A 27,922-nucleotide genomic window follows, 5' to 3' on the forward strand; every position below is an offset into this window, starting at 1 on the left:
AGAGAGAGAGAGAGAGAGACAGAGAGACAGAGACAGAGCATGAGAGGGGGAGGGGCAGAGAGAGAGGGAGACACAAAATCCGAAGCAGGCTCCAGGCTCTGAGCTATAAGCACAGAGCCCAATGTGGGGCTCGAACTCACGAACTGATCATGACCTGAGCTGAAGTCGGACGCTCAACCAACTGGAGCCACCCAGGTGCCCCTGGTTTTTCAATATTGCTTTGGCTATTCGGTAAAACGACGAAATGCCCAGAATGACAAAAAATAAAAGATCCTGAGGATTCCAAGTGTTGGCGAGGATGCAGAACTGTCACTCCTACATTATTGGTGGAAATCTAAAACCGTACGATCACCTTGTGTAACTGTTCAGCAATTTCTGATCAAGTGAAATACAGAAACTACACAATGAAACGCCAGTTCCACCCTTAGGTATCTATCCAAAGAGAATGAAACTTCTGTCCACACACAGATGTGTACATGAACGTGCAGAGAACCCTTATTCATAACCAACAGAACTGAAAAACATACCAAATACCAACCAGTGGGTAAATGGAGACACTGTGATAGGTCCATACAATGAAATATCACCCAGCAATAAAAGGGAATAGTTAATTCATAAGAGCCCCCGAATAGTTATTGTACTATTGATACACGCAGTAGCCGATGAAACTCAACACCATTATGCTGAGTCAAAGAAGCCGGATGTATGCGTTCATATTGAGTGAAGTTCTATTGAGTATGAAGTTCTAGGAGAGGGAGAGACCTACAGTGACAGTATTCAGATCAGTGATGGCCTAGAAACGTGCCTGCAAGAAAACACAGGCACCTGGGGGGATTTTCTGGTGACAGAAATGCTCTAGAGGTTTTGGGGGTTTTTTGATATAATTTATTGTCAAATTGGCTTCTAGATCTTGACTGATGTGGTGGTTACACATGTGAGCACATTTGTTGAAACACACCTAACTGTATACTTACTGTATTATATATATATACTACATCTCAGTAAAGTTGATATTTAAAAATATATATATGGTATATAAGGTGATCCTAAGTGCTAAGGAAGAAAATAAAGCTAAGGATTGGGGTTGCCAAGGAAGATTCCACTGAGGATGTGACTTTTGAGCAAGGATCAAGAACCCAGAGAGCTGAGAGAAGAGTCATGGAAGCATCTGGAGGAAGGGTGCTCCGGTCTGCAGGCATAATGAATGCAAAACCTTTTGGTCAGGAGCAAGCCCAGCATGCTTCCTCACCTGCAAGGAGGCCAGCCTGTTACAGGATCATAGGCAAGAATAAGAGGCATGAGGGGAGAGAAGTCGGTGCGGGTGAGGGGGTCGACAGGAGAGAATATCTCCAGGGTCTTTGGGTCACTGCAAAATCGTTGACTTTTATTCTGCATGAGATGGGAAGTGACTCAAGAGTTCTGAGTATAGGCGCGACACAATCTGATATATGTTTTCACAGGATCCCTCTGGCTACCATATTGGAAACAGACCAATGTGGGGTAAGGGAAGGAGCAGGGAGACCCATCAGGAGACAACTGCAGTAATCCAGGCGGGACTGTGATGGAGGTGAGCGCCAGGGAGGTAAGGGGCCGGCCATGAAGCAAGAAAACCCACGTGACTCTCCGAAGGACCCTCCACTCCACAATCATTGCAGCTAGGATGGGACACACCCTTTGAGGCACTGCTGGTCTCACCAGAGGTAGAGTTATCCAGAGACAGCCCCGTGCTTCACCCCGAGCCCAATTTAAAAAGAACATAAAATGTGCACAGGGCTCAGATCTATCAGGAACCAATAGGAACAGAGACCTGTGCTTCATTGTCCCAAAGCCAACATAGAAGTATCCAGGAATCAGGAAGGAAGGAACTTACAGAGGCAGAGAAGCAGGGAGTCCGAGCACTGGGGAGAACCCGAGTTGGCCTCATCTGCAGCCAGCAGCACATAAAGTCACCACCAGGCCAGAGGAATACAGCCGCCGTATGCTGGGGCTCTGGACTCAGCGAGAAGCAAGAAAGCAGCGGTGGGGCCGGACTCTCCAGCTCTAAAGGAGTCTCTCCAGGGGATCCAAAGGGGCCCTGGTTCCTTTTAGCCCCTCAACTATGTTGAGGGCAGAAGCAAATGCTCTCTGAAGGAAAGACTCCCCAAGTTATTAGCCATGCAGTTTAAGATCCAACAAAGATCAGCAAACTCAAAGGAAGGCAAGCCACCACCCGGGGGGGGGGGGGGGGGATATGGACCCTCGCAGTAGGCACGCCTTTTTCATTATGAGGTTTTGACTTGGGGGGTGGGGGGGGGGCCCTCACTGACCCCAGGGAGACGGTCCCTCCCAGGGCACCTTTCATATGAAAACTAGCCATCCCAGAACACACACTTCCTCCCTCCTCCTCTAGACTCTTAACCTCTAGGCCAATATCCACCTGCCCGAACCACCTGTCAGATACCAGCCACCCAGGGTCAGCCCCTACGCCCCAGAGTCCATGCGAATTCTTCAAAGCAGCCGTCTTAACCCATTGGTTCTGCCTTGTCGTGCCTCCTCCACAGAGACCACAATAAAGGCTCTTTCCCAGGGTCCTCCTCACTCCCTCTGCCTCCTGACTGACCTGGCACTTCCCCGTGTGCCCCCACCTATAATTAAAAATACCCTGGGACCCCTCGGTGGCTCAGTCGGTTAAGTGTCCAACTTCAGCTCAGGTCACGATCTCACAGTTCGTGGGTTCGAGCCCCACGTCGGGCTCTGTGCTAACAGCTCTGAGCCTGGAGCCTGCTTTGGATTCTGTATCTCCCTCTCTCTCTGCCCCTCCCCTGCTTGCACTCTGTCTGTCTGTCTCTCAAAAATAAATAAGCATTAAAAAAAAATGAAGGCACAAGATCCAACATGGCAGAGAACTGGGGGGAGGGGGGAGCAAAGTTCCCTTGTCCCTCAAACACAGCAGTGTTGAGACCAAAGGACTTTGAATTCCAACAGTCCAGTCTGCAGAGCAACAAAGACATCTCCAGGGGCTCACAGGGAGAACCTGGTGAGCCATAAGTGCATACTTCTGAACTGGGGGAGAGAAACCGAGCTTCGTAGGCATGGATGGGAGGGATCCCCTTCTGCAGAGACAAAGGGAAGAAAAAGAGAGGGAAGCGTAGGACCGTATCCGGACAAGAGAAAAACCCCGGACGGGGATGGACCAAGATCCCATCTCTAACTATGGGGCTTTCTCTGGACCCGGCCAGCTGCCCAGTTCGGGTACCTGCGGAGGAGGGGGTAACTTGTTCAGAGGCACAGTCCCCAGTGAGAGAGGGCAGTCCCCTCCCTGGAGTGCTGTGGGAAGAAGGTATATAACCGTTCAAAGGACAAAGACTGCCTGCACCCGCCAACCAGAGGCCACGTATCTGTGGCACGGAGTGGCACTTCCCCGGAACCGGGGTGCATGGAGCGGGACCCTTTAAGGCATCCGGGCTTAAATCCCAGCTGAGCGCCAGGAGGGCACAGGAGTCAGTGGAGCAGGACAAACCGCCTCCTTTGCCCCCGCGGCACTGAGAGGATGGCCTGAACAGAGTGGTTTCGGACACCCAGTCCGTGGAGGAGAGACTGGGGTGTCCCCATTTTACTCCCCATCACCAACAAGGGGGGGCTTCAGAGAACGACAGCAGGGCCCACAGCAGAGGCGGGCCCACAGCAGAGGCGGGCCCCGCCCACACCAAACCACACCCCTTGGCACCTGCTAACTGCGTATCTACAGGAGCGGAATTGATGCTGACAACCCAGAGGCCCCTCCTCCAGGCCAGTGCACTGCATTGCCTGATTTAATTCTCAGACAATTCTTATGTGTATATATTCTCCCTTCCTTTTCTTCTTATCTCTTCCCTCCTCTGGTTACTCTGGCTGTTGGTTTGTGTAAGCAGACATATTTAATCTATTCTCTTTATACCTGTTCTAGATCTCCTTTATTTTCCCTTCTCTCTGTCTCTCTCTGGATGAAGTCCTGCAGTTTCTCTGCCTGGTCAATTTTCTTTTCGTTTTCCCCTGCCCCTGTCATTTCTCTTTTTGTTTGGGATAAGGCTTCTTCCATGAACAACGCCCCCACCCTGTTATTTTGCTGCAGCTGGTGTTTTTGGGTTTTTTTCTGGTTGGTTTGTTTTCCTTTCCAGGGCTACTTCAAGGAACAAATCAAAGCACACCAGGCGGAGGGTCCAAAACATCACTACGAGTAGGGAGATAAAGCAACCAGAGTCACAACAACAGAGAGCAAGTAACACCTTCCAAAAATACCTCCTGAAGGGCCAGGCCCTGGACAGTGTATGACCCCTCTTTCATATAGCAGTGCTCACAGGTGCAGGGCACATAACAAGCTTTTAAAACACATAAGGGACGAAAGCTCGCCAAAATGACAACACAGAAGAATTCTCCGCAAAAGAAATTCCAAGAAGAAATGACAGCTAAAGAATTGATCAAAACAGATATAAGCAACGTAACTGAACAAGAATTTAGAATCATAGTCATAAAATTAATCCCTGGGCTTGAAAAAAGCATAGAGGACAGCAGAGAATCTATTGCTACAGAGATCAAGGGACTAAGAAATAGTCATGAGGAGCTAAAAAACGCTATCAGTGAGGTGTAAAATAAAATGGAGGTGGCAATAGCACAGATTGAAGAGGCAGAGGAGAGAATAGGTGAATTAGAAGATAAAATTATGGAAAAAGATGAAGCTGGGAAACGGAGAGAGAAAAAAATTCTGGACCACAAGGAGAGAATTAGAGAAGTAAGTGATTCAATGAAACCTAGTAATATCCATATCATAGGAGTTCCAGAAGAAGAGAGAAAGGGGCTGAAGGTGTACTTGGGCAAATCATAGCGGAGAACTTCCCCGATCTGAGGAAGGAAACAGACATTGAAATCCAGGAGGCACAGAGAACTCCCTTCAGATGCCACTTGAATCGATCTTCTGCACGACACATCATAGTGACACTGGCAAAATACAAAGATAAAGAGAGAATTCTGAAAGCAGCTAGGGGCAAAGGGGCCTTAATCTACAAGGGTAGATACATAAGGGTAGTAGCAGACCTATCTACTGAAACTTGGCAGGCCAGAAGGGAATGGCAGGAAATATTCAATGTGCTGAAGAGGAAAAATATGCAGCTGAGCATCCTTTACCCAGCAAGCCTGTCATTCAGAATAGAAGGAGAGATAGAGGTTTTCCCAGATAAAAACTGAAGGAATTCATCACCACGAAACCAGCCCTACAAGAGATCCTGAGGGGATTCTGTGAGTGAAATGTCACAAGGACCACAGAGTACCAGAGACATCGTTACAAGCATGAAACCTACAGATAACACAATGACTCTAAACCCGTATCTTTCAATAATAACACTGAATGTAAATGGACTAAATGCTCCAACCAAAAGACATAGGGTATCAGAATGGATAAAAAAAACAAGACCCATCTATTTGCTGCCTACAAGAGACTCATTTTAGACCTGAGGACACCTTCAGATTGAAACTGAGGGATGGAGAACTATCTATCATGCTACTGGAAGTCACAAGAAAGCTGGAGTAGCCAACCTTCTATCAGACAAACTAGACTTTAAACTAAAGGCTATAACAGGAGATGAAGAAGGACATTATCTCATAATTATTGGGTCTGTCCCTCAAGAAGAGCTAACAATTATAAATGTTTATGCACCCAATACAGAAACACCCAAATGTACAACAATCACAAACATAAGCAACCTTATTGATAAGAATATGGTAATAGCAGGAGACTTTAATACTCCACGTACATCAACGGTCAGATCAACCAGACAGAAAATCAGTAAAGAAACAATGGCCCTGAATGATACACTGGACCAGATGGACTTGACAGATATATGCAGAACTTTTTATCCTAAATCAGAATATACATTCTTCTTAAGCACACAAGGAACATTCTCCAAGATAGATCACATGCTGGGTCACAAAACAGCCCTCAATAAATAGAAAAGAATTGAGATCGTACCATGCACATTTTCAGATCACAATGCTATGAAACTTGAAATCAGCCACAGGAAAAAGTTTGGAAAACCTGCAAATGCATGGAGGTTAAAGAACATCCTACCAAAGCATGAATGGGTCAACCGGGCAACTAAAAAAGAAATTTAAAAACATATGGAAACAAATGAAAATGAAAACGGGATAGTCCAAACCCTTTGGGATACAGCAAAGGCAGTCCTAAAAGGAAAATACATGGCAATCCAGGCCTATCTCAAGAAACAAGAAAAATCCCAAATACAAAATCCAACAGCACACCTAAAGGAACTAGAAGCAGAAAAACAAAGAAACCCCAAGGCCAGTAGAAGAAGAGAAATAATAAAGATCAGAGCAGAAATAAATAATATAGAATCCAAAAAAAAAAAAAAACAACAGCGGAATAGATCAATGAAACTAAGAGTGTTTTCTGAAAAAAATAAATAAAATTTAAAACCCCCTAGCCAGACTTCTCAAAAATAAAAGAGGACCCAAACAGATAAAATCAGGAATGAAAATGGACTTATCACAACCAATCCCTCAGAAATAGAAGCAATTTTCAGAGAATAGAATGAAAAATTATATGCCAACAAACTGCACAACCTGGAAGAAATGGACAAATTCCTCGACACCCACACATTACTAAAACTCAAACAGGAAGAAACAGAAAATTCGAACAGACCCATAACTAGTAAAGACATTGAATCAGTTATCAAAAGTCTCCCAACAAATAAGAGTCCTGGGCCTGGCTTCCCAGGAGAATTCCACCAGACATTTAAAGCAGTTCCTCAAGCTGTTCCAAGAAAGAAAGAAAGAAGGAAAGACAGAAAGAAAGACAGAAAGAAAGACAGAAAGAAAGACAGAAAGAAAGACAGAAAGAAAGACAGAAAGAAAGAAAAGAAACGGAATGAAAACTTCCAGACTCATTCTATGAAGCCAGCATTACTTTGATTCCAAAACCAGACAGACACCCAGCAAAAAAAGAGAACTACAGGCCAATATACCTGATGAATATGGATACAAAAATTCTCAACAAGATACTAGCAAATCAAATTCAACAGCATATAAAAAGAATTATTCACCATGATCAAGTGAGATTCACTCCTGGGCTGCAGGGCTGGCTCGATATTCACAAATCAATCAATGTGATACATCACAGTAATAAAGGATAAGAACCATATGATCCTGTCAATAGATGCAGAAAAAGCATGACAAAATACAGCATCCTTTCTTAATAAAAACCCTCAAGAAAGGCAGGATAGAAGGACATACTTAAACATCATAAAAGTCATTTATGAAAAGCCCACAGCGAATATCAGCCTCAATGGGGAAAAACTGAGTGCTTTCCCCCTGAGATCAGGAACACGACAGGGATGTCCACTCTCACCGCTGTTGTTTAACATAGTGTTGGAAGTCCTCATATCGGCAATCAGACAACAAAATGAAATAAAAGGCATCAAAATAGGCAAAGAAGAAGTCACACTTTCACTTTTCACAGATGACATGATGCTCTACATGGAAAACCCAACAGACTCCACCAAAAGGCTGCTAGAACTGATACATGAATTCAGCAAAATCGCAAGGTACAAAATCAATGCACAGAAATCAGTTGCATTTCTATACACCAATAATGAAGCAACAGAGAGAGAAATCAAGAAATTGATCCCATTTACAATTGCACCAAGAACCATAAAATACCAGGAATAAACCTAACCAAAGGTGTAAGATACCTGTATCCTAAAAACTATAGAAAACTTATGAAGAACTTGAAGAAGACACAAAGAAATGGAAAAACATTCCACACTCATGGATTGGGAGAATATTGTTAAATGTCAATACTACCCAAAGCAATCTACACATTCAATCTAATCCCAACCAAAATTGTACCTGTATTCTTCTCAAAGCTAGAACAAACAATCCTAAAATTTGTATGGAACCACAAAAGACCCCAAGTAGCCAAAGTAATATGGAAATAAGAAAACCAAAACGGGAGGCATCACAATCCCAGACTTTAGCCTCTACTACAAAGCTGTAATCATCAAGACACTATGGTATTAGCACAAAAACAGAGACATAGCCCAATGGAATAGAGAACCCAGACTCAGACCCACAAATACATGGCCAACTAATCTTTGACAAAGCAGGAAAAAGCATACAATGGAAAAAAGACAGTCTCTTTAGCAAATGGTGCCGGGAGAACTGGACAGCAACATGCAGAAGAGTAAAACTAGACCACTTTCTTACACCATACACAAAAATAAACTCAAAATGGATAAAAGACCTGTGAGACAGGAAACCATCAAAACCCTAGAGGAGAAAGCAGGCAACAACCCTTTTGACCTCAGCTGCAGTAATTTCTTGCTTGACACATCTCCAAAGGCAAGGGAATTAAAAGCAAACATGAACTATTGGGACCTCATCAAGGTAAAAAGCTTCTGCACTGCAAGGGAAACAATCAACAAAGCTAACAGGCAACTGACAGAATGGGGAAAGATATTTGCAAATGACGTATCCAATAAAGAGTTAGTATCCAAACTCAACACCCGAAAAACAAATTATCCAGTGAAGAAATGGTCAGAAGACATGAATAGACACTTTTCCAAAGAAGATATCCAGATGGCCAACAGGCACATGAAAAGATGTTCAATGTCACTCATCATCAGGGAAATACAAATCAAAACCACAGTGAGATACCACCTCACACCGGTCAGAGTGGCTAAAATAAACAACTCAGGAAACAACAGACGCTGGCAAGAATGTGGAAAAATGGAAACCCTCTTGCACTGTTGGTGGGAATGCCAACTGGTGCAGCCGCTCTGGAAAACAGTGCAGAGGTTCCTCAAAAAATTAAAGATTGAACTACCTTGGGGCACCTGGGTGGCTCAGTCGGTTGGGCATCCGACTTCGGCTCAGGTCATGATCTCGTCATCCGTGGGTTCGAGCCCCACATCGGGCTCTGTGCTGACAGCTCAGAGCCTAGAGCCTGCTTCGGATTCTGTGTCTCCCTTGTTATCTGCCCCTCCCCCACTCACACTGTGTCTGTCTCTTGAAAATAAATAAATTTCTTAAAAAATTAAAAAAAAAAATAGAACTACCCTAAAACCCAGCAATAGCACTACTAGGAATTTATCCAAAGGATACAGGAGTGCTGATGCACAGGGGCACATGTACCCCAATGTTTACAGCAGTGCTTTCAACAATAGCCAAATTGTGGAAAGAGCCTAAATGCCCATCAACTGATGAATGGATAAAGAAGATTTTATCTTCTTTATACATACAAAGGTTTATGTATACAATGGACTGCTACTTGGCAATAAGAATGAAATCTGGCCATTTGCAGCAACGTGGACAGAACTGGAGAGTGTTATGCTAAGTGAAATAAGTCATACAGAGAAAGACAGATACCATATGTGTTCACTCTTATGTGGATCCTGAGAAACTTAACAGAAGACCATGGGGCAAGGGAAGGGGGAAAAAATAGTTACAAACAGAGACGTTGGAAGGCAAACGGTAAGAGACTCTTAAATACAGAGAACAAACTGAGGGCTGATGGCAGGGGCGGGGGTGAGGCAGGGAGGGGAAAATGGGGGATGGGCGTTGAGGAGGGCACTTGTTGGGATGAGCACTGGGTGCTGTAGGTAAGCGATCAACCACGGGAATCTACCCCCAAAACCAAGAGCACACTTTTCACACTGTATGTTAGCCAATCTGACAATAAATTACATATTTTTTTAAAAAATTAAGGCATTTGGAAATATTTGCAAAACCTGGCAGATAAAGGACTCGTATCCAAAATATAGTAAGACTTCTTAAAGCTCAACAGTAAGAAAACAATTCCGAAATTGTCAAAAGATCTAAAAATACCTCACCAAAATGACATACAGATGGCAAATAAGCATACGGAAAGACGCTCCACATCACTCAATAGGACACTGAAAATTACAAAGAACCACTATAAACCTACACGAATAGATGAAATCCAAAACCCTGACAATACTACACACGAGCCTAGAGCAACAGAAATGCTCATTCACTGCTGTTGGTACAGCCATTTTGGAAAACAATTTGGCGGCGCTTTTGGGGGCGGGGGGGGGGGTGGGCTTCTTGGGTTTTTCAAAGTTGAACATAGTCTTACCATATGACATACCAATCAAGAGCCTAAGTAATTGCCCAGTTGATTTGAAAACCTATGTCAACGTAAAAACGTGTGTGAGAATCTTTATAACAGGTATACTCGTGCTCAAAACTGGAAGCCATAGGTCCTTCAATAGGGGAATGGATAAAGAACTATGGTACAGCCCTACGGGGGAATGTTATTCAACAAGGCAAGAAATGACCCGTCAAGCCATGGAAAGAATCTCAAATGTATATTGCTAAGAGAAAGAAGCCAGTCCCAAAAGGATACACCCATAGGATGTTGCCAGGGGGGTCAGGGGAGGGAAGGAGGGATGAATAGGTAAAACACAGGGGATTTTTTAGGATAGTGAAACTATTCTTTGTGAATCTGTAAAGGTGGATGGATGATATTACGCACTTGTCAAAAACTGTAGGACTTTACTGAACAGCAAAGCTTAACGTATGCACGTTCTTCTTTTAAAATTTTTTTGAGAGAGAGAGAGAACATGCGAGTGGGGGAGACGGGGAGAGAGAAGAGAGAGAAGAGAGAGAAGAGAGAGAAGAGAGAGAAGAGAGAGAAGAGAGAGAAGAGAGAGAAGAGAGAGAAGAGAGAGAAGAGAGAGAAGAGAGAGAAGAGAGAGAAGAGAGAGAAGAGAGAGAAGAGAGAGAAGAGAGAATCTTAAGCAGGCTCACTCAGTGTAGAGGCAGACCCGAGGCTCGATCCCATGACCCTAGGTTCATGTCCTGAGCCAAAATCAAGAGTCGGACGCTCAACCCACTCAGCCACCCACATGCACCTGTATGCACTTTTAATCATTTAGATAGTTGGATATGCCCAAGGTGGAATGCAGACTATGACAAAACAGTCTTTAATTCTGTTACAAATGTATGAAACCACCTCATTGATGGGTAGGGGGAAAGGGTTCCACCCTAGGTAACTTTGAAATATGCAGAGTCTCAAATCAAAAGAGAAAAGAAACCACACACAAGCACTATACTCCAGTTGATAACACGGTTTCCCACAATTGTTCATTGCTCTGCATGTATAGGGGAATTGAACAGTTAAGTAAATGAATGGCAGATGGTGAGAACCATATGTGTCACTACTGAAGGTAGAGTTTATAGATAAGCAAGGAGAAGAGGCTGGAATGATCCACATGTTAAGTTATAATTGGAACATCGGTATGAACTCGTGTAGCTTAACTCACATGTCCATATGTTTGCGTGTGTATACGCTCCTATAGATTTCTTTGCTCTGTCAGCTGAGAAGTCCTAAAAGCAACGATACGCCATTAGCAACAAGCATAGTTAGCACCTAGATGTTGGTTTCTAATGCCATTCTTCAATTAAGGAAACCAGGACCCCTTGGAGAAAGGGCTGGTTCTAGCAACGGGGCAGGAAGCATACAAGATGAGCCTTACAGCAGCATCTTATAGTGCCAGAAATTAAATTAAGGGTTAAAAACAAACAAAGAGCCCACAATGGTGAGCATATGCCATAGAGACCTAGGCATCAACTGAAAACCTCCCAATGACTCAAGCTGGAACATTTGAGCAACACTGTGGAAGTACCGGTCCATAACCCAAAGTAGAGATGCCCATGAGTCCATTCTGATATGAATGGATCAATAAATGCAAAAGAAGCAACAGTTCTCCCATGCGGAAGGACTCCAGATAACTTACATGAAAGATCTGCCCTGGAGGAGGTGAATATAACTCCTCGTTCCTGGTTATGTGTGAAGTTCAGGAGGGACAGGAGGGGTGAAGGGGACTCTAATGGAAAAACCTGAGAAACATTACCCCACCCAGGTGGTTACACTTAACATCAACAGTGAGACATCAGTGCAATAAAAATGGCATTTTTACCTGGTCTTCTGCCCCCAAACCCATAAACTCAACCTAATCTTGAGAAAAACGCTGGATAAATCCCGTCGAGGGACATTCTACAGAACACCCGCGCTCCTCAAAAGTGCCGAGGTCATCCACAACAAGAGAAGTCTGGAAAAACCACCACCACTTAAAGAGGCAAGGAGACAGACGACTAAATATAACGTGGTATCCTGGATGGAATCATGGGAGGAAAAAAAGGCATCTGGTAAAAACTAAGGAAAGATAAATAAAGCGTAGACTTTAATAGCGAAAACTGGATGTGGGTTATGTAGAAACCACGTACTAGCTTTGTGAATTTTTTTTGTAACTCTAGATTATAAAAAATAAGTTATTTTAGAAAAAGTCATCACCAATATGAAAAGCAGAAATTATTACTTATAATGAGGGAGAAAAATCAATAGGAATGAACCCAGAAATGACATAAATAAGAGAATTCATAAGTAGTACATTGACCTAGAAGTATGCTCTAGGTGTTCAAGAAAATAAAAACACGAGCGTGATGAAGAAACAAGACAAAAAAAATGCCTAACTGGACTTGTTTGAAATTCAAGATACAATATGAAATGAAAAATAAACTGAATACAATTTACAGCGGATTGTACATGGCAGAAAAATAGATCAATAAATTAGGAGACATAGCAATTTGGAAAATGGTAAAATGGGGCAACCTGGCTGGCTCAGTCAATGGAGTGTGAGACTCTTGATCTTGGGGTCACGAGTTTGAACCCCATGCTGTGAGCCCCATGCTGGGTATAGAGATTACTTAAATAATAAAAACTTTTTTTTAATGGTAAAATGAAGTGTAGACAGAAAAAACCCTGAGAATTAACAGGGTATCAGTGAACTGAAGGAAAACATCAAGCATCTAACTTACAGGTAATTGCAGTTCAAGAAGGAGAGGGAAAGAAAATAAGCAGAAAATTATTTGAAGAAATAATAGCCAAAGATCTCCCACATAAACCCACAGATCCAGAATTTCAAGAACCCCTAGAAGAATAAACTTAAGAAAACCGTGCCAAGTAGATTTTAACCCAATGGTTGAAATTCAGTGAAAAATCTCTTTTTTTTTTTTTTTTAATGTTTGTTCGTTTTTGAGACAGCGCAAGGGGGAGAGGGGCAGAGAGAGAGGGAGACACAGAATCCGAAACAGGCTCCAGGCTCTGAGCTGTCAGCACAGGGGCGGACACAGGGCTCGAACTCATGAGCTGTGAGATCATGACTTGAGCCGAAGTCTGACGCTTAACCAACTGAGCCACCCAGATACCCAGCAATTTAGTGAAAAATCTTAAAAGCAGCCATAGGTGGAGGTGGGGGTAGGGGACCAACCCCGAGGAACAAACAAGGACAGAGGACCTTTCCTCAGAAATTATCTAGGCAATCACAAAATAGAAAGTATCCAAGGAAGGGGTGCCTGGGTGGCTCAGTCAGTTGAGCGTCCCATTGCGGCCCAGGTCATGATCTCGTGGTTCATGAGTTCGACCCCAGGGTGGGGCTCTGTGCTGACAGCTCGGAGCCTGGAGCCGGCTTCGGATTCCATGTCTCCCTCTCTCTCTGCCCCTCCCCCACTCACATTCACTCGCTCACTCTCTCTCTCTCTCTCTCTCTCTCTCTCTCTCAAAAATAAACATAAAAATAAAAATTTTTTTATCAAATAAGAGCAAAATCAAGGTTATTTTAGACTAACAAACGCTAAAAGAATTCATCACCGGCAACCCTGAACTATAAAAACCATTAAAGGAAATTTCTCAGGCAGAAGAGAAATCATACAAGACAAAAATCTGGGTCTACGCAAAGGAATAAAGCGTGCTAAAAATGGCACACGTGTGGGTAAATGTATCATCTGCCTAAAGTGAGCAACGGTGTCTCTCTCGTGGGGTTGACAGTACATGAAGAACAAACCTATGCTGTGACGGCACAGAGGGCAGAGGCAGAAGTACAGCTCATAAGATTCCCACCCATAATGTCACGTAGCGCGACCTGAAGATTTTGGTGAGTTCTATGCCTCCCAGATACACAAGTTCATGATGCGTTCCCGTTTCTCCTTCATAATGGTTTACTAGAACCGTCTTCCCTCTAGTGTGCCATATATTTTCTTAAGGAGCCTGAGTGAGTCCCTTCAATTTTTTGGCACAAAAAAATTGCTAAATGAACACACCCACAGGTTATCACACAATCATTTCACCCTTGTAATTATTACCACTTTAAATTTATTCAAAAGGCCTGACCATAAGGGTGAAACACGAAAATTGCTATAATTACTTCAGACCATTACAAGCATATTCAGTAAGTATATCACAGCCCATGCACCTGTGCTATATTTTCTGCAAACCCGACAAAGGCCTTTGGTCTAGAGTAAAAAATTTCAACTTGACCTGAAGTGGGAAAGAAAGAAAACTAAAGATTATTCATGCTCATACATAACAGTCAACCTGACTACTCGTTCCCATTTTCTATGCTAGTATAACCTGCATTATAGATGATGGCTCAACAGTAGAGCAGGCAAGAGAAATCTCCAAAGAATTTTCTTTTCTGTACAAACTTAAAGAAAGCCTCTGATTGTTTTTTCACTTTTCTACGGTGACATCCTCAACAGAATAACACTTTGAATCCCCTTTCAAATATATTCAATCCTCACCCTGGCTGATATCCCTCCTCCAAACCAAAAAAGTACTATGGAACTACTGGTTTAGGGGCACCTGGGTGGCCCAGTTGCTGAAGGGTTCGACTTCAGCTCAGGTCACTATCTCACAGGTTCGTGAGTTCAAGCCCCGTATCAGGTTCTGTTGCTGATGGCTCAGAGCCTGGAGCCTACTTCGGATTCTGTGTGTGAGTGTGTGTGTGTGTGTGTGTGTGTGTGTGTGTGTGTGTGCACGTGTGTCTGTCTCTCTCTGCCCCTCCACCACTTGTGTTTCTCTGTCAAAAATAAACATTTTTTAAAAGTACAAACATTTTAAAACCAATACTTTTATATATATATATATAATATACAATATATATCAATATATATTTTTATATTTATATATATTTATATTTTATATTTATATATTTTTTATATTTATATCTTACATTTATATATTTATTTTATATTTATATTATTTATATTTATATTTTATATTTATGTATATTTATTTTATATTTATATATATTTATTACATATATATAAAATTGATATACATTTTAACTTAATAGGTGATGTCTCACAATAGACTAGGACGTCACACTGAACCCCACATGATCACAACTGAGCCAATGGTTCTTGAAATTCACTTTGACACACAAGCGCTTTGGATTACAAGCGTGTTTCTGTAACGAATTATGCTTGCAAACCAAGGTTTTACTGTATCTCCATTTTCCTCCTGATTTGAATTTCAAATGTGAAGAAATAAGAATGTGGCCTCACATGGCACTCTGCCAGAGACAGGATAATTGATCATACTTCCTTTAAATAAAAAACTCAAGACTTAAATTCCTTGAATATTCCTTGAGTAACTGTCCCCAAGCCCCAGCGTTGCCTTGCTGTAGAACATATATTCTTTCTTACTTGGAATGAACTTAATTTTGTCTGGGAGCTGAATAATCATTCGAGATGAAGCATGAGTTTTTATTAAAACATCATTAAAAAAAATAAGATACTTATAGCAAATAGGAGTATTACAAGTGTTTCACAGAAATCCTTTGTCAAGCAGAGCAAGTGACAAAAAGTACCAGAGTGATTTCTGCTAATGTTATCGTTTCAAGCAATTATTCCTTTTATTTTTTTTTTTAATTTTTTTTTTAACGTTTATTTATTTTTGAGACAGAGAGAGACAGAGCATGAACGGGGGAGGGGCAGAGAGAGAGGGAGACACAGAGTCGGAAGCAGGCTCCAGGCTCCGAGCCGTCAGCCCAGAGCCCGACGCGGGGCTCGAACTCACGGACCGCGAGATCGTGACCTGAGCCGAAGTCGGACGCTTAACCGACTGAGCCACCCAGGTGCCCCGCAATTATTCCTTTTCAACTATTTTTTACCCGTTGCTCTAGTAATTAGTTTTCCTATTTTTTAAAACTAAAAACCCATTTTTTCCCACTACAGGAGGAAAAAAATCCATTAACTATTGAAATTCTTCGGTGATATGGAATCCATATTGATTTTACGTGTAATTATTTGATTCTAGAAAAACGTTATACTTTTCACCACATAACCAAACCAGTATGGCAATACTCATACTTGTGTGAGCGTTGACATTGAGCCAGATGCTGTGCTGAGGGCTTTAGAGCAAGTCTCATCTCAGGCTCACAAACACCCATGGGTGATGGCAGAATCCTTGCCCAAAAGAAAGACTAGATCTGGCACAGAGACCTCCCGGAGGTAGGAGGACACTCGACCGGGAGTGGCTGGACCCTCCTCTGTCCGACTCGAGCTCTTAATCACAAAGCTGTGTTGGATCTGGAGGCGTGACTCTACGTGGAACGGAAAAGTGCGTACAAGTCGGCAACCAAGGGGCATCCCGGTCCTGCTGGCTCCCTGGAACCCGGCCCTCAGAGGAATCTTCCAGAGCTCTCCTCTTCCAGAGCCCAGAATCCAGATTGTTACCATAGATACTATTGTCCATGCAACGGAAGCCATTCTTCAAACAAATTCATCTATAGGATCCCAGTACACTTGGCATAAGAACAGAGCTGACCTGGTGGAAAAGTAGGCAGGGAGGGGTCTGAAGACCACCCACACAGCCTCCCAGATCTCCCAGGCGCCCCGAGGCAGCTCCTTTCTACTAACGGGGCATGAAGAGCCGTTTGAAAAATCACTCGATAGCCCTCACCTCCCACCAGTCCGCTGGATCCGGGGGGGCCTCTTGGAGATTCCACCTCAACCAAGAGCCTGATGCAAACCATGAGCTGCCCCAGCAGAGGCCAGACTTAGCAGCCACCCACCCCCCACCTCAGGACAGTGAGCTCTGGCAGCCATAGGCCAAGTGGTTCCCAAAGTGTGGTTCCCGGCTCATGGCTGGAAACTTGTGAGAAATGCAGATTCTCCGTTCTGACCCAGACCTACTGAAGCAGAAACTCTTGAGGCTGAGGCCTCAAGAGTTTTACAGACCTCGGGTGATTCCAGCATATACCCAAGTCTCAGAACCACCCTAGAAATAGATGGTAAGATACGCCCTGAAACAGCAGCTGAGGAGACGAGAACCTGGCATTTTCTACAGACATCTCTGTGGAGGTAAAGTTGCCCAATATCCCCCAGGGCCATCACCCTACCCTTTGCCGAGCCCACTTCATCAGGCACTTACTCTGGAGACGTGTGGACATCTCCTCTGGTCTCTGCTGGTACTATCTCACGACTCAGCAGCCTGACTGAACTTTTTGTTAAACTTTTTTTAAACAGCTTTATTGAGATTGAGTTGATATACCATAAAATTCATTTATCTAAAGCATACAGTTCAGCGGTTTTCAGTGTATCCACAGAGTATAAACATTTCAAACCTTTTTTAATTTTTTTTAATGTTTTATTTATTTTTGAGACAGAGAGAGACAGAGCATGAAGGGGGGAGGGTCAGAGAGAGAGGGAGACACAGAATCTGAAGCAGGTTCCAGGCTCTGAGCTGTCAGCACAGAGCCCGACGCGGGGCTCGAACTCACGGACCGTGAGATCATGACCTGAGCCGAAGTCGGATGCTTAACCGACTGAGCCACCCAGGCGCCCCTCAAACCTCTTTTAAAGCAGCTTTTGAGTTAGCAGTGGGGCCCTTGGGCCAGAAAGGTCAGCTCTCGGCCTACTCACTGGCCAGTGGGCCTGACCGTTTACCTAGATTGGTACAGAAAGCTTCAGGAAAGTGCTCTTAGCTGAGCAAGACCTTCGTAAACGCGTGTGTCATCAGCCGTAGTTTGGATCCAGTGGGAAAAAGGACCAAAGAATGTCTGCCCCCAAATTCCAATACTCTTGATGTGGACCTTTGTCCTCATGAGGTGATAGATTTCTACCAAGATGCAAGAGCGGGGCACAGCTATACCCAGTACAATCACAGCACCCAGGAATCTGGTCATCGAAGGGGCTTCCCCGGCTACAGAAAATGGTTTTCCTTTGCTCCCCAGGCTGGGCTAAGGCACCTTGACCGCACCAACACTGGAGCAGACTCAGATGGCTACTGCAGCGGCCGGGGCAGCATAAAGGAAAGAGCCTCCCTGGCACAGAGGCGGCCCCCACAAAACGCTCACACTGGCGATTCTGCACATGGTGTGGGCCCAACAGACAAACATTGTCCAAATGAACCCATATTTATTAAGTACCTAGGAGGGGGTCCCAAAGCCATGAAATAATGAAGAAGGACGTTTACTACAAAGCTCACGAAGCCTAAATCTTCGGGGTCTCGTATGCACATGTGCCCCTTGCAAGGGGTCTTAGCAATGTGTTCACACGGCAAGACGTTTTCTGGTAAAATTTGCAAATGGCGTCAGAACTCCAAATTGTTAGGAGAGCGCCCTCTTCCTACTCCGACTTCCCCTCTGCCCACCTCCCCTGGGTCTGGTGGTATTGCAGGGACCGGTATTCCTTCTAGCAAAGGGGCCTTGAGCTGGAAACACATTTGGTCTGGGAAGGTGTTTATGCAGCTCAAAGTCACTCTTGTGGACCAGTGAGGTGGTAATGCTAGCCCCCCACCCCCCAGAACGGTCACTTCCGGGGATGCACTTAAGGGACTCACCCCCCGTCACACAGTTCAGGGTGAGTGGGTCTGCTGGCCCTGTGAGTGGGCCTTTCAGGGAAAGAGGGTGAGGTGGAGAGAGCCAGAAGCTAGTCTGCGGAAAAACTCTCCCAAACATCCAACATTTAAAATCTGAAGCCGGGGATGTGGATCTTGTTGATAACTAATTAAAACCAAAGTTTTCACCTGTCAGAAATATACCCAATAAGCCACGTGTACAAATTATAAACACACCATACTTTTCTCTTTTTGCAGTAAATCGCATGAAACGAAACGTCAGCATTCTTGGCTTGTGACACAAGCACAAAGCCTTACTTCCAATAGCAAGGAGGAACTGAACAGGAGGCTGCGTGCATTGCTATGCACACCTCCACTTCTCCGAGGCATCTCGCCCGCAGAGTCTGACAGTTCCAGATAAAACAGCATGCAAAATTGCCACCAATACAGCAAAGTAGCCTGAAGAAACAAATGTTCCAGTGAAAAACTCCTACACATCCCATCAATAATTCACTATTTGTAGGAGAAGAATTTGATTACATAATTATGGGGTTCGATTGAACACGGTGGGCAATTTTTAAGTGCATTTGTATTGCTCTTGTGTTTGCCTTAATTTCAGATACATTTTCTATTTTCTACAATTATTGATCATTCCAAAATTCAAATACACTGGAAAGTAAGGATCCTACTGGAAACTAAAGAGAGGACTGAAAGAATAAAAATAGGCAGGACCTTGGGGGCACCTGGGTGGCTCAGTCAGTTAAGCATCCGACTTCGGCTCAGGTCATGATCTCATGGTTTGTGAGTTTGAGCCCTGCATCAGGCTCTCTGCTGACAGCTCGGAGCCTGGAGCCTGCCTCGGATTCTGTGCCTCCCTCTCTCTCTCTGCCCCTCCCCTACTCGTGCTCTGTCTCTATCAAAAGGAAACAAACATTAACAAAAAATTGGCAGGATGTTCAAAATGCTAGAAAAAACAACCTCTCCCATTTAAATTATTTCAAAAAGAATCATAATAGTCCAGAAAATCCTGATAATAAAAAGAACAACAGAATAGATAAGATTAGGAGAATCAAACACAAAACAGAATTTCCAAAGAGAAAACAATGTGTCAGCACAGCCTCACGTGAATAAATGTGTTGACTTCCTTGAGCAGCGTGAACTCTCAGCCTCTGCTATATATACTCTGCATGCCAGCTTTTTGCCTGCCAAATCCTGATCTCAATTTACAGAGAATCAAAACAAGAAATCTGTTAAAATGCTTCTCAGATAGGTATTCTAAAACAAACTTAAAGATGAAATGGTTATGAGATCTTGGCTAGTCTGTTCCACAACAGATGAATGTATGTATTAGGGGTTTTTTAATTGAGATTAAATATTTTTTTTTTAATTTTTTTTTAACGTTTATTTATTTTTGAGACAGAGAGAGACAGAGCATGAACGGGGGAGGGGCAGAGAGAGAGGGAGACACAGAATCGGAAGCAGGCTCCAGGCTCTGAGCCATCAGCCCAGAGCCCGATGCGGGGCTTGAACTCACAGACCGCAAGATCGTGACCTGAGCTGAAGTCGGACGCTTAACCGACTGAGCCACCCAGGCGCCCCGAGATTAAATATTTTTAACAAGACACCCATTACCTACACCAGGTAAGTTGTCAGAATTACATATATTAAGAACTCTCAGAAATCAGATGTCACAGAACACAAGGAGGCTATGTTTCCTTGGATTACACATAAACTAAACTGTGCTTTACCATTGCCTTGAAGAGAACAGACAAGAAAGAACACATGATATTATTCTGACATACTAAAAGGAGTAGTTGAGGGTATTAAATTGTTAAATCAAAGAGGATTACCCATCAGAGACAGTAACAAGTGACGCCCTTCAGAATATGGGGAAATCCTCAAACTGCTAGATTTGATCCATTTTCACACGAGTGCTTGGAAAACTGTCAAAATGAAAGGACAACACTGACTTATTTATCCAAAACAGCTCACGAAAAATCAAAATAAGGGAAAACTTGAACAAAATGAACTGAGAAATCAAAACCAGACATCAGACAGGGGCGCCTGGGTGGCTCAGTCAGTTAAACCTCCGACTTCAGCTCAGGTCATGATCTCGCAGTTCGTGAGTTCGAGCCCCATATTGGGATCTGTGCTGACAGCTCAGAGCCTGGAGCCTGCGCTCTGTGTCTCCCTCTCTGCCCCTCCCCGACTCGTGCTCTTTCTCTGTCAAAAATAAACGTTAAAAAATTAAAACAAAACAAAAAAAACAGACATCAGGTAACCCTCTACTGATGCCAATTCTGCAGTAGAGAATTGCTTCCCATATGCCATTATGTGTATACTACTCTAAGATACAAAAAACAAACAAACAAAAAACCCCACTTTGTTATGCAGGAAACCAAATTTTAACCTGCCTGCCAAAATTCCTCCGGAATTAAGGCACACACAAGGAGAATTCAAATGCAGTTTTGGCAGTCGCTCAGACTCAAGGAAGCTCTGGACCACCGTAACCCACGTTGCACATTTGCAATCAGTGATGTCACTCTCAGGAAAGATGACCGTTTCAAGCGCTCTTCAACAACATTAGCAAGCATTTACAACATATTCTGGATGAAACTAATCCATAAATCACATCAGGAAGAGGTCCTCCCAATTCCCAAAGTTGCTGACTACTTTGGGATTTTCCAACAGTTATTCTTTCTTATATTAGATGCAGTATTTTAAACACCTACGCCAAATTGGATTGTTTTTTTAAGTCTAAGGATTTTTTAAGTGAGATGACCTGCCCATTACCAACAAAGCAGAGAACTCTTGCAGCACAACATTTTAGAACTTTTTTTTTTAAGTAGGTTCTATACCCAACGTGGGTCTCGAACTCACGACCCCAAGATCAAGAGTCACCTGCTCCACTGACCAAGCCAGCCAGGCACCCTACAGCACATTTTAAAGTACAAGGACATTTTAACCACTCTGAAATATATTTTCTATGAGAAGAAAACTTTGAAAACAAGACATGAGTTTATTCAAAAGGTTAAAGTTTTCACAAAAGGCCACGTATTGTATAATTCTATTTATAAGGGATGTCCAGAATAGGCATAACTGTGGAGACAGAGAGCAAAAAAACACTGGACTGTATAATTTTTTTAAAGGCATACTTTAGGGACACCTGAGTGCGTCAGTTGGTTAAGTGTCTGACTCTTGATTTTGGCTCAGGTCATGGTCTCACAGTTGGCGAGATCGAGCCCGACATTGGGCTCTGCACTGACAGCACGGAGCCTGCTTAGGATTCATATATTCATTCATTCATTCACTCATTCATTCTCTCAAAATAAACATTTAAAAGGCATACTTTATGATATGTAGATTATTTTTAAATATTTTAAGGCTATAAAAATTAAGAAAGGTTGACTATGTCATCTTAACTACGATCTGGAAAAGTCATTTTAGACTAGTTCAGTAAATTAAAATTTTCAGATTTGGACATAGAAGAAGGATTTCAATCCATTACGTACAAAAGTATAAAATTATCAGAGTATGAAATAAGCGATTAAAAAGGAGCAATGAAATTAACAGAAATTATTTTGACATTAGGAAGCAACTTGTAAGAGAAAATTTTTTAGATCTCAATACAGCAGTTGATTAAATGGCAGGGATAAATCTCAAATGAAGTGAATAGGTTCTGGATTTCTGATAATCCAAATAATGAAGAGAAGTGAATCATAGGAAGATTGGGAAAATACTGAATGTTTTGCTAAATTCTCATTTTAAAAAAACTTAAAGGAAATTCTCAATTGTTACTATCATGAACACCTCGAGGACAAACCATTTAATACTGAGTATCTGTGATTGCCCTGGCCCACAGAAAGGTGAAATGATTCTACAGGAAGGAAACCTGATGGAAATCACAGCAAATTGGACAGCAAAATCTCAAAAACGTACGCGGCATCACCAGTAACGCGTGGCAGAGCTAAAACTCTGCCAAACATTTTTCATGCCATCAACCAGAGACTGAATTATCCTTCTACTTTTTCTTTTGATACCTACAAGGATGCCATTTTATGAATGTACTGTATTTAACCCAATCCCTTGGGTAGGACATTTAGAACATTTCCAGTCTTTTACCTGTTATACATACGGACGCAATGTCTTTCCTGGGTTCGTATACATTTTCACTCACCTAGGAATGGGTCTGTAGGGTAAATTCCTACAAGTGCAATTGCTAAGTCAGAGACTATACATTTTTAAGTTGGATCAATAAGACACTCCTTCTGTGCCCCTGCAAAAATCATCCCTACTCCCCTACCCTCAGGAATACAGGGTGTCACATATTTAGAGGAGTTCAAAATGGTATCTTCTTGTCATTGTTTAAATATACTGGTTTTTTAGAGCAGCGTTAAGTTCACAGCAAAACGGAGCAGAAGGTACAGGGTTCCCACACACCCTCGACCCCAGACGTGCACGCCTTCCCCACTATTAACATCCAGTGCCACAGCGGTACGTTTGTTACAACTGATGAACCTGCGTTGTCACGTCGTCATCAGAGTCCACAGTTTACATTAGGACTCACTCTGGATGCCGTACATTCTGTGGGTCTGAACAAATGTAGAATGAAGCGTAGCCACCGTTACAGTGTCATGCAGAGTGATTTGTCAGTTTTACTGCCCTAAAAATCCGCTGTGCTCCCCTTCCTCATCCCTCCTCCCTCCCCCAACCCCTGGCAACCACTGGTCCTTTTACAGTCTCCATGGTTTTGTCTTTTCAGATCAGCATCTTTCACTTGGTAACACGCCCCCAGAAGGTTTCTCCATGTCTTTTCGTGTCTTAGTAACTCATTTCCTCTCAGCGCTGAATAACATACCATAGTCTGGACATGTCACAGCGTATTTATCCATTCACCTGCCGAATGGATTTGCTTCCAAATTTGGCAGTTATAAACAAAACTCCCCCAAACATCCACGTGCAGATTTCTACGTGGACATAAGTTGTCGATTCCTTTGGGTAAATACCCAGGGGCGTGATTGGACTGTGTAAAAGCAGGTTTAGTTTCATAAGGAACTGCCAAAACCTCTTCCAAAGCGGCCACACCATTTTGCTTTCCCACCAGTAACGACGGAGAGTTTCTGTCACTCCACATCCTCGCCAGCCTTTGGTATTATTGGAGTTTTGGATTTTCATCATTCTAATGGTATGAAGTGGTTTGTTTTGGTTTTACTTCATTGTCACTCTAATTTGCAATTCCCTAATGGCAAAGGATGTTGGCCATCTTTTCACTTGCTTATTCCCCATCCGAGCATGAGCATCTTCTTCGGTGAGGCGTCGGTTCAGATCTTCTGCCCATTTCTTAACTGGGTTGTTCATTTGCTAATTTTTCAGTTCTTGTTATTTAATTGCCATTTCTCTAAGAGTGAACATTTTAAGATAGAACATTTGTTTTTTGATGTTTAAAAGCCATTTGCATTTGCTTTTAGAAAATATACAAAATGTCCATTTGAAACCTCTGCCTATTTTATTATTGCATAATCGGTCTTATTAATGGTAGAAATTCTTTACATATTCAATTTACAAATTAAATCCTTCACATATTAAGTTCTTTATAAGATGAACTAACATTTTTCCACCTTTCCATTTTTACACAGTTTCATTTTCTTCCTCCTTAGACAGTCAAGTTCATCTATAGCTTCAGTAGGTTCAGTCACGCTTAAATCTTTCCCACTCCTAGGTTATTTTTGAATTTCCTATTTTTTTTCTAGATTTACTTCTTCAACATTTAAATCTCGGATCATTCTGAAATTAGGTGTTTTTTTTATTTTTTTAATGTTTATTTATTTTTTAGAGAGAAAAAGAGCATGAGTGGGGGAGGAGCACAGAGAGGGAGACACAGAATCTGAAGCAGGCTCCAGGCTCTGAGCTGTCAGCACAGAGCCTGACACAGGGCTCAAGACCACGAACTGTGAGATCATGACCTGAGAGCCAAAGTCAGACACTTAACCGACTGAGCCACCCAGGAGCCCCTGAAATTAGGTTTTAAATATGGCTATCTGGTTCCCCCAATATCACATATTGAACAATCCCCAAGCTCATCCCGATTGGTAATAATTATATATAGCATATAATAATTATTTCTTCAATAAATAGTCTATTTGTCCTTTTTGGTTGCTTCATTGGCCTTTATGTCCATTCGTATACCTATACCAGGCAGATTTACGAAGCTTTCTATTCAGTTCTAGTCACTTTTATTTTTGGTTTCCATATGAATTCTAGAATTAACTTATCTAGGCTGAGAAAAAAAAAACTTCAGAAACTGCATAAAGCATTAAATTTATAGACTCAAGGAGAATTGACACCTTTATGAAATAAGTTTTTCTAAGAAAAAAAAAAAAAAAGCCTTTCCGTTTCCAGGTCTCCTTTTATGGTTCTCGGTAGACTTTCAAAATTGTCTTCACATAGATCCTGCAGGTTTCCGATGAGATTTATTCCTGGAATGTCACGTAGGGAGTTCCTTTCCTATATTCTCTCTTCTAATTGGTGGTGGTTTATATATTTCAAGACCAAATCTTTCTTAGTAATTTTGCTTTTTTCATCATGGTAACACTCGGGATCACTGGAGTATGTAGAGTATATATAAACATAAGCAGACGCTGTAAAGTAACCACCAGCTAAAGACTTAGAAAAGTACAAATACCAGGGATTGACTTGTGTGCTGTCTCCATCCTATCCCTTAATCCTCCAGAGATAAGACCACCGATTTGTGTTTGTTATTCCTATGATTTTTTTTTTTATTTAAGTAGGCTCCATGCCCAACATGGGGCTTGAACTCATGACCTTGAGATCAAAAGTCGCATCTTCCACTGACTGACCAGCCAGACACCCCCGCCCTATGATCTGTTTAACACTGTTTATATGAAGCCCTACTTACTTAGTTTTGCTGCTATCTTAACTTTAGAGGATATTAAACTGTATGGTCTTCTAAAACTTGCTTTTTCATTGAATTTTGCTATTATGATTTATCAAGTTGTGAATAGCTTTTCGTTGCTGTATTATGATCTATCATGTGAATATGCCATAATTTACTTAGCCATTCTGACAATGGGCATATGGTTTTTTCCAGGTTTTTGCTACTGTAAACAGTCCAGCTATGAACATTCTTGGTCTCCTGGTATCCACATACAAGAGCTCGTCAGGAGTCTAGATCTAGGAATAAAGTCTGCTTGTCCGTAGGTAAATAAATGTCCACCCTTATTTCTGGTTGGTTCTCAACCTGATTATAAAAATTTCCGCTCTTACAAGTATAAGAATTGTTGATCCATAGTCTATGCAACATGTTATCAGACTTCTTTATTATCACCAATCCTATAGATGTAAAATGGCATCTCATTACAGTCTTTTTATTTCCTTGTTAACCAAAGAGATTCAATGCCTCCATGTAATTTTATTTGCCAAAAAATTGTTCCCTCTTCTGCAAAATGTTCATCTTCTATACGCGGTTTATTTTTCCATTGGTTGCTTATACCTAATTCATTTGTAGAAATTCTTTATATATTCTGGAGGCTAATCCTTTGTCTGATGTTGCAAATGTGGAATTTCTACAAGATTGTATCTTATTTCTTGACTTTATGATCTACCTTTCTGAAAGAAGTTGTTTCCTATCCCAAGCTTAGAAATATATTTTCCTACATATTCTTCCAAATGTTTTAAAGTTTTGCCCTTTTTCGCCTGGGTGGCTCAGTCGGTTGAGCGACGACTTCGGCTCAGGTCACGATCTCGCGGTCCGTGAGTTCGAGCCCCGCGTCGGGCTCTGTGCTGACAGCTCAGAGCCCGGAGCCTGTTTCAGATTCTGGGTCTCCCTCTCTCTGACCCTCCCCCATTCATGCTCTGTCTCTCTCTGTCTCAAAAATAAACGTTAAAAAAGAAAAAAAAGAAAAAAAAAAAGTAAAGTTATGCCCTTTTTACATTTAAGCCGTTAATCCATTTGGTTCTGATTGTTACATATAAAGTGAGATAACAATCCAATTTCATAGGATTCCCCCCCACACGCATTGATACAATAGCCAGCACCATTTTGATTAGAAATTGGTCACTTTACAATTCTCAGCCTAACTACCTTTAAGTCTTTATACTTTTGAGTCTCAGTCTTTCAATGAAGTTGTGAAAGTTTCTGTATATAAGATGGACCTATTTTGTTAGATGTATTTCTAGGGTTCTTTGAAGTGTATATAATAATGGCATTTTAAAATTATGCTTCCTCACAATTTATTATTAGTATATAGAAATACAGCCATTGATGTTTGTAGGTTGATCTTCTAGTAACCACATTGTGAGACTCTGATGATAATTTGTCTTCAGTTTCTATAAGGTATAATATAATGTTATTTTAGCAGACAATCCTAACATTTGCCAAAAAAAATATATTATCCCTTATCATTTCACAGAGCTCATTCTTTAAAAAAAAGGGGGGGGGGTACCTGGGTGGCTCAGTTGGTTAAGCACGGTTCGTGGGTTCAAGCCCTGCACCAGGCTCTGCACTGACAGTACAGAGCCTGATTGAGATTCTCTGTCTCCCTCTCTCTCTCCCCTCCTGGCTTGCGCGCTCTCTCTCTCAAAAATAAATAAACATTAAAAAATGGTTGCATAGCACTCCATTGTGTGGGTGTATCACAGTTTATTCATCTAGAATCTATGTATTGAAAGTTTCCTGAAATATTAAAGTTCATGCATAAAATAAAACTTAGAGGTCTTCCCAAATCTCATAACAATGCTGAAAATTTCACATTACCAAAACAAGTTGTAAAGAAGAATCTTTTGCGAACCATCGATACTTTATAAAAGATGCAGTGCAAATTGAAACCACGATGAAGCACCACTACATGGGTACCAGAAAATCTACAATTAGAGAGGGAGAAAGCACTACCACGTGCTAGTGAAGAGGCGGAGGAGTTAGAACTCTCACACACTGTTGGCGAGTGTGTAGACTGCGGTGTCTAACCAAAGGTGATCACATGCATACCCTACGACCCAACGATTCCGCTTAGTTTTAGACTCAAACACAGACACATGTTCACAAGAAGCCATGAACTAGCAGGATCATAGCACTTATTCGTGCAGCCCAGCTACAAAAATTATCCAAATGCCCAACAGTGAGACAGACAAATAAGTTGTAGTATATTCAGACAAAGAAACAGCAGTAAGAAAGAAGGATTTGCTACTATGCACAGCAATACAAAGGAGTCATAAATATAATGTTGGGGGAAATAA

General features: G+C 42.2%; 1 protein-coding gene and 1 long non-coding RNA gene across 3 annotated transcripts in view; one reads left to right on the top strand and one right to left on the bottom strand.

Moving 5' to 3' along the window:
* The window catches only part of FANK1 (fibronectin type III and ankyrin repeat domains 1), a 103,684-nt gene that overhangs the window by 39,852 nt on the left and 35,910 nt on the right, over positions 1-27,922 (bottom strand). The gene's annotated exons all lie outside the window — the stretch shown is intronic.
* On the top strand, positions 16,578-25,975 carry LOC144613207 (uncharacterized). The gene is made up of 3 exons (XR_013550590.2): positions 16,578-17,193; positions 18,929-19,236; positions 25,779-25,975. It is a non-coding gene; the product is annotated as an uncharacterized LOC144613207 (long non-coding RNA).

Source organism: Panthera onca, chromosome D2 (assembly GCF_046562875.1).
Source record: "Panthera onca isolate mPanOnc1 chromosome D2, mPanOnc1 haplotype 2, whole genome shotgun sequence".
NCBI classification, from domain to species: domain Eukaryota; kingdom Metazoa; phylum Chordata; class Mammalia; order Carnivora; family Felidae; genus Panthera; species Panthera onca.